This window comes from Atheta coriaria, unplaced genomic scaffold, assembly GCF_025399875.1.
Source record: "Atheta coriaria isolate IRGN ID8LTWV9N9 unplaced genomic scaffold, Caltech_Dcor_3.1 hic_scaffold_1_pilon, whole genome shotgun sequence".
NCBI classification, from domain to species: domain Eukaryota; kingdom Metazoa; phylum Arthropoda; class Insecta; order Coleoptera; family Staphylinidae; genus Dalotia; species Dalotia coriaria.
The window spans coordinates 3,161,287-3,167,286 of record NW_027045443.1 but is presented as its reverse complement, the minus strand read 5'-3'; the positions used below and the strand labels follow the sequence as shown (position 1 = coordinate 3,167,286).

Below are 6,000 nucleotides of genomic sequence, written 5' to 3'. Positions count from 1 at the left end.
AAACAACTGAAATTACACGCGGCCCGGCCACTCTTGTGTTTATTCTAATTTATAACAGTGATGTGGTTGAAAATATTGCGTATACGGCGAGCCATTAATTAACTTTATGCATAATTAATTCCAGGTGCTTTTATTTCGAACTTTGCACTCTGATTATCTCGAAAGGTCAGGGCGCGATTTACGTGCTATTCAGAAAAACAATGTTTATGTTCATGCGGCGCCGAGAAAGTTGCTGTGTACTTAGGGCTTAGGCTTAAAGTATATTTAAAGCGCTATTAAAACCGGAGAGAAAATAAATTGATGTTAAAATATAAATAAATAACGCGCTGCGAAAAATATCTCGTTGGAATTATACGCGCGGTGTTATATTGTTGGAAATGCAACTGCAAATATTCGAATTTAAAAATGTTCTAGTGAATATTTTACTTATGCGTGGTGTTGAAAACAACGCGTTAAAACGTCGTTTCAGTGTAGAACATAAGACAATCTATGCTGATAAGAAGTCGAAAACTGGTTTTTACGAATTCAGCGCGTGAATTGCAAACGCAAGTTAGTTGTGTGCGCGACTCGCCAAGCGAATTATTGTCGCGTGTGTAGTGCATTATTTTCCAGAAAATGAAAAATAGTAAAGTTCCTTTGAAGTTTTGGTAAGACTACTATCGCACATTTATAGTATTGTATTTCGTCCAGCGTTCACAAAATTAAAAAAAATAATTTGTAGTCTTACCTTGCATTTTCGCGAAGTGCAATCATTTTCACTACTTGTTCTACAAATAACGCCGATATACGAGTACTCTAAATTAAACTATGTACTTTTCAATAATATTCACGGACGTTGCAAATGTACGACGTGGCCCGAGATTCAAAACAATACTGATGTTTGGCACATTCTTTCATCAGCACAAAATATTATCGCAATCTTACCGATAAAAACGATAACTCTTGCAATAACAAACACTGCATGCGTGCGATTTTAATATATTTCTGTTCTTCCATTTTTAAAGTGATAGTTTTTGCACGGTTTTGAGACACATAAAGTGCTACTTTAAACACGGACGACCAAGGCCGTAACTTGCGCCTGCGCATTTGCCTACGCTGTATCACAAAACAATATGAATTGAAAGGCGCTGCTGCACGGCATTTGTAACCTTACATTTCCCTGTAATGCATCACCTCATTAAACGTTGTGAAACTCTCGATTTATTAAGCGCTCACTATGCACGCACTTAATCAGTCTCGTGACCGAAGTGCTATTTAGCACACTTGATACTTAATATACTATAAATATACAACGATATTATTTCAACTTTCCGTTAGTGATGGAACGTTGAAAGTTGAGTTTAATTACTGTTTAATGCCGCTTTTGATTATTTTCGCATACATATTCCGAACATGAGTAAATTCACGCGCTCAATATTTAGTTGCAAATGTTCAGGCGCTGGCGCGTAGCATTACAACAAATTAATTTCAAAGTCAATTTCAAACTGCGGATGGAATAAGTGCTCAAGGAATGCAATTACAAATCGAATTCGCGGTGCCAACGTGAGAGATACTATTCCGCGTCGTACCGACAATTACCACAATTAGATGTTAATGGCGTCGCTGAAACTATATTTAAAGACGCCGTGAAGTGGCTATAAAGTTGGGCATGTCTGGTACAATGAGCGCTGGCGTGAATTATATGCATGGACGTCGTGCGTAAACAACGCGAAAAAAAACTAAAATAAAAAGGTACGCGGTGTTATAGTCGCAGCGCGAAATCATCAATTACATTTTTTCCGCCGCCGACCGCATACACATTTTCGGCGTTCTTCGCTGCGTCGCGGCGCGCTCGTTTGCAGCATCCGCGCGACGAAGGCGATTTCCGCATTTTTCGCCCGCCGGGCAAACGAAACCATCGAGCGTTTCTTTCGCACCGGGCCGAGATTTTCCACACGACGCTAATGCGTTTTCGTCGCCTCCTTTATTTTGCGGCTATTAGCGTCGAATCGTGGCGTGCGTTTATTTTTTCTCCTCGGCAGCGGCTTGAAAAAAGCGCGTCGACGACGCTGAAGGGAGGGAAATATAAATCGCTCGAAATGAGCTAACAAAATCATAATTTTCGGCTGGGCACAACTGCGAAAAAAACTTAAACGTTTCGCTGGCGCGCGCAAAAAACGTCGAAAAACAATTACTAATCGTTTGCATCTCGAGGAAGCCACGTTTAAAATTCTCGCGCGTGTACATAACAATAGGGGTGCGAAACTCATTATTCGTTATCATTTATCAACGTGGAAAGGGCTCCTTAAACAATTTCATGCGTTAGCGTCGAGCACCCGACGACACGACTGAATGACATAACGACGTAATGACGAACAGCGAGCGCAACCTCGCGCGCCCTGTTGATCGGCCCGATGTGATTTATTAAGAATGGCGGGCGATAGAGAGATCGGCGTGATAAGCGCAAGTGTCTTGCGATGGCTCCACGGCGATGACAGCGCAACGCTAGATTCTTCAGTCATTAATTAAAACTTGCCTGAACGCGAATTTTACGAAAATTACGTGTATAAATTGATCACTAAATTAGTGCCGTTTAATATATTGAATATTAAACTTGTTCGCTGCACTACTTTCATGACGTTTAAGATTTTCAAAGCCGGTATTATTTGCACCCACCACGTCCAGCAGCACGACGCACGTGATTCGGGTATCGTTTAGTTATTTGTCAGAAACTTGTTACTCGCAGGTCGCTTTCTATAACGTCTTCCTCGCGCGCGTTTAATATGGAATGGATGAAAAACGCGGGCGCGAGCGCTTTTTCCACTGTTTACATTTACATCCTTTACAACCAGACGCGCGCGCGTCAGGCACGAATCCAGCAATCTTGTGCCGAGTGCTAAACCTCGACGCGCTGCACTCCTGCAGCGTCGAGCAGTTGAGGAATCTGGTGTTGGCACCACACAACGGCTGTTTTCACCGGAGATATTGCATTTTCTTGTTGACTCCGCGCGGAAATGTTTATCTTGCAGAAATGTGTTTTTAAACGAACTTTGTGCGCTTTTCTTTCGTTACGTTACGCAATCTCAACTGGCTCGTCTCACACTTCTCTCCTGAGCGCAATCGACAAATACACTGCCTGAAGAAGACCAAACAAAGTCTGGTTAAATATCTAGCATCAAAATATGTCTAAAAACATCCGCAAGTTGTTGGATTCGTTTGTCGCGACAGCATAATGCGGCGTTTTGTGATACAATATGATTAAAGCAGATTCGCGCGCTGAAGCGGGTCGAAAATGGGTCCTGCTGCTCCGGGCAAAGTTTCGCAGCAGCGAAGAGGTGCTACATGGCAGGATGTCGACTCGCGGGCATTACGTTGTCAAATGCGAAACGCAAACGTTAGTTGTGTTTATAAAGCGTGGCGCACCCGCCCCCCGCCTTTCCATAAAGGATAATTTATTTATTTGCGCTCGGCATTAATTTTCGCGCATAAATACGACGCGCACGGTTGAGCAAAAACAATGAATTATATCGTCGTTGTCGCGGCGCGACCGGACCGCGTGCGGCGCCCAATAATGCATTCAGCGCTCGCGCTTCGTCCTCGTAAAACGTCCATCGCATGGATAAATAATCCTCGTTTCGGGGGGCGAGCACCGCCAATAACCGTCCGATGCTACGGCTCGGCGTGATATGTGTGTGAAAATGTGGCGCGTTTACGGTGACAGGCTTTGCTTGCAGTAGATTTCAAATTGTCATTTTAATCGACCTTTAAAGCACTCGACATTCTTTTTGAAATATGTACCTATATAAAAGTCCCCTCGCTTGCGTACGGACCAACCATAAATTTTTGATATTTTACTAGCCTTTCTTTATTTGTAGGAGAAGAGGAGTGGCCAGTGGTATTCAACGGTAGCAGTCAAGCAGCGTCTTAAGCTAGGAAATTAAATTTTCGGAATTTTCGTGAATTTTCGGATCTGTAAGGTATAAAAACTAATATTTTATTGGTGTTAATCAATTATGTTCTAATTTGATAGATAAATTTGGAAGGAATAATTTTACTAACGGAAAATAAAATGAAATATGAAATAATGATCAGACTAAGCTCGGCGTTGACTGCCTTAGGAAGTAAATACACACAAATAAATAAATATCTAGCGTGAACACACAAAGCAACATTTTGAATAATAAAAGAACGCTGTATCGGAACGGGCATTGCTGTCATTAGGAGATAAATAAATAACCAATATTGATTCAGCGTTATTAATTCGTTTTAACCCCGCACGTCCGTGCAGTGCGCATCGCATACCATCGTCAAAGCATTTCTTGCCCGCGGATAATAACAACAATAAACAACGCGGGCGAGTTGAAATAGGCCACCGTATAAGAATTACTCGTTAGAGTCTGATCACAAAGGGTTGTGTGCACGCTTACGAAGTTTAAAAACACAACTGCGCACCTTCGAACATACGCATGCTTTGTTCGCCATCATCAGCGCGCGCCGTATTACCAACAATTTGAACAACATTACAGAGACATTAGAAAAACATAAATTGTAATGGGATTCTAACAAATTGTGAGCAGCTAGAATATTTTTCTAAGGGTCACCTGCGCTCGAGTGCAGGCGCAGAATAATCCATCTAAATATTAGTTTATCAAAGTGTCTTTTGTTCGTTTAGTTTCCGCGATGTATTATTCATGTCCGGGATTCATGTGAATGTTTAAAGTATTGGGCAGTTTGCTACACGTCTCGCTCCACGCATGATTGCCAGTCGGTGGTTGGGAGTTGAAGTTAGAGTTTAATAATTAATAATTCGTTTGCTGTTTATGACGGCTGACACAAATGGGCCGTGTGTTTGTGTAACTCACAAACAAATTGCACAAAAACACAATGATGCACCTAAATTTCTGTCATCCTCGAGCGGAAAAAATATATTAATTACATTGTATTGTTTTTTATTGTTTGTAAAATATGATAAAGTTGATGTTCTGGGGGTTTGTCCAGAATATTAAAAAGGAATTGCGTGAATGCCTACTACTCACGCAAATATTTCCCACGTCGTGATAAACAACATGTTTAATTAAATTAATAGTGCAAATTGGATTTTGGCGAATTTGGCGCAGGCCGATGTATCACGCGGATGCAGGACCGACACGGTTACAAAACCATTGTAATAACATATGTAGCTGTCGTGTGCGTTCGAAATCTACTGTGCACCACATTGTGCGCGATGTTACGCCGTAATGACACGCGCCGCATGCGGAGCAGCCTCCGCCGCCACCGACGCCCAGCGTCGCCGTGCAGGCAAACAAACGCATCACGGGGGTCCGCGGCCTCGTAATTGCAAACGCAAACGTTGGAAAGTGCATTATTTAGATGGCCACCAGAGCAGTGTGTGCCGAAAAGGGTGAGACCCGCGATGCGCACCCCCACAGCCTACCCACGGTCACGACGCGACTCGTTCTCTCGTTAATGTCACTCGACGGACCGTACGTCCCCCCGAAAACCCATCAAGCCCACTGTAACTAACCATCATACTGGTGGCGGCTAGGTAATGCATCCCCGTCGACGTGTAATTGATACCGGAAAGCTCTCGCCCCCTTCGTATACGGAATATAGCGGATGACGACGCTGCGACGATGGTCATGAATAACTAACGGCAGCCGAATCCTTCGTTTTGGAATTCTCGCCCGGTGTGTTTATAGACGTATGCCAGCCGGGAATTGCCATCGATGAATTGTTAACGCTGAGCATTTTATTGGAACAAGACGTGCTGCAACCCTTGTGTCTTGACAGGTTGTTTTTATTTGAGAGGAGTGCAACACTCGGTGTAGCCAGCACCCTATCCGAACACTTTCATCAGTTTGCGTCCGTACGCGCCAACCTTTCCACCGAATGTCATCACAGTCAACTGCCGAGCACTTCTATACTCATACTATACCCCCATGCTATGCTATATTAAGCTGGCGGAGACCTTGGCGCGGGACTTTCTATATTTACTTATTACAACAACCCTTTCAACCTTCA

General features: G+C 43.1%; 1 protein-coding gene across 1 annotated transcript in view; it reads left to right on the top strand.

Moving 5' to 3' along the window:
• Window positions 1-583: 583 nt before the first annotated feature.
• Window positions 584-6,000, top strand: part of LOC135792946 (selection and upkeep of intraepithelial T-cells protein 1-like) — a 153,722-nt gene continuing 148,305 nt past the window's right edge. The window contains exon 1 of the mRNA XM_065303779.1: window positions 584-647. The gene's annotated coding sequence lies outside the window, so the exon portion shown is untranslated. The remainder of the gene's footprint in view (window positions 648-6,000) is intronic.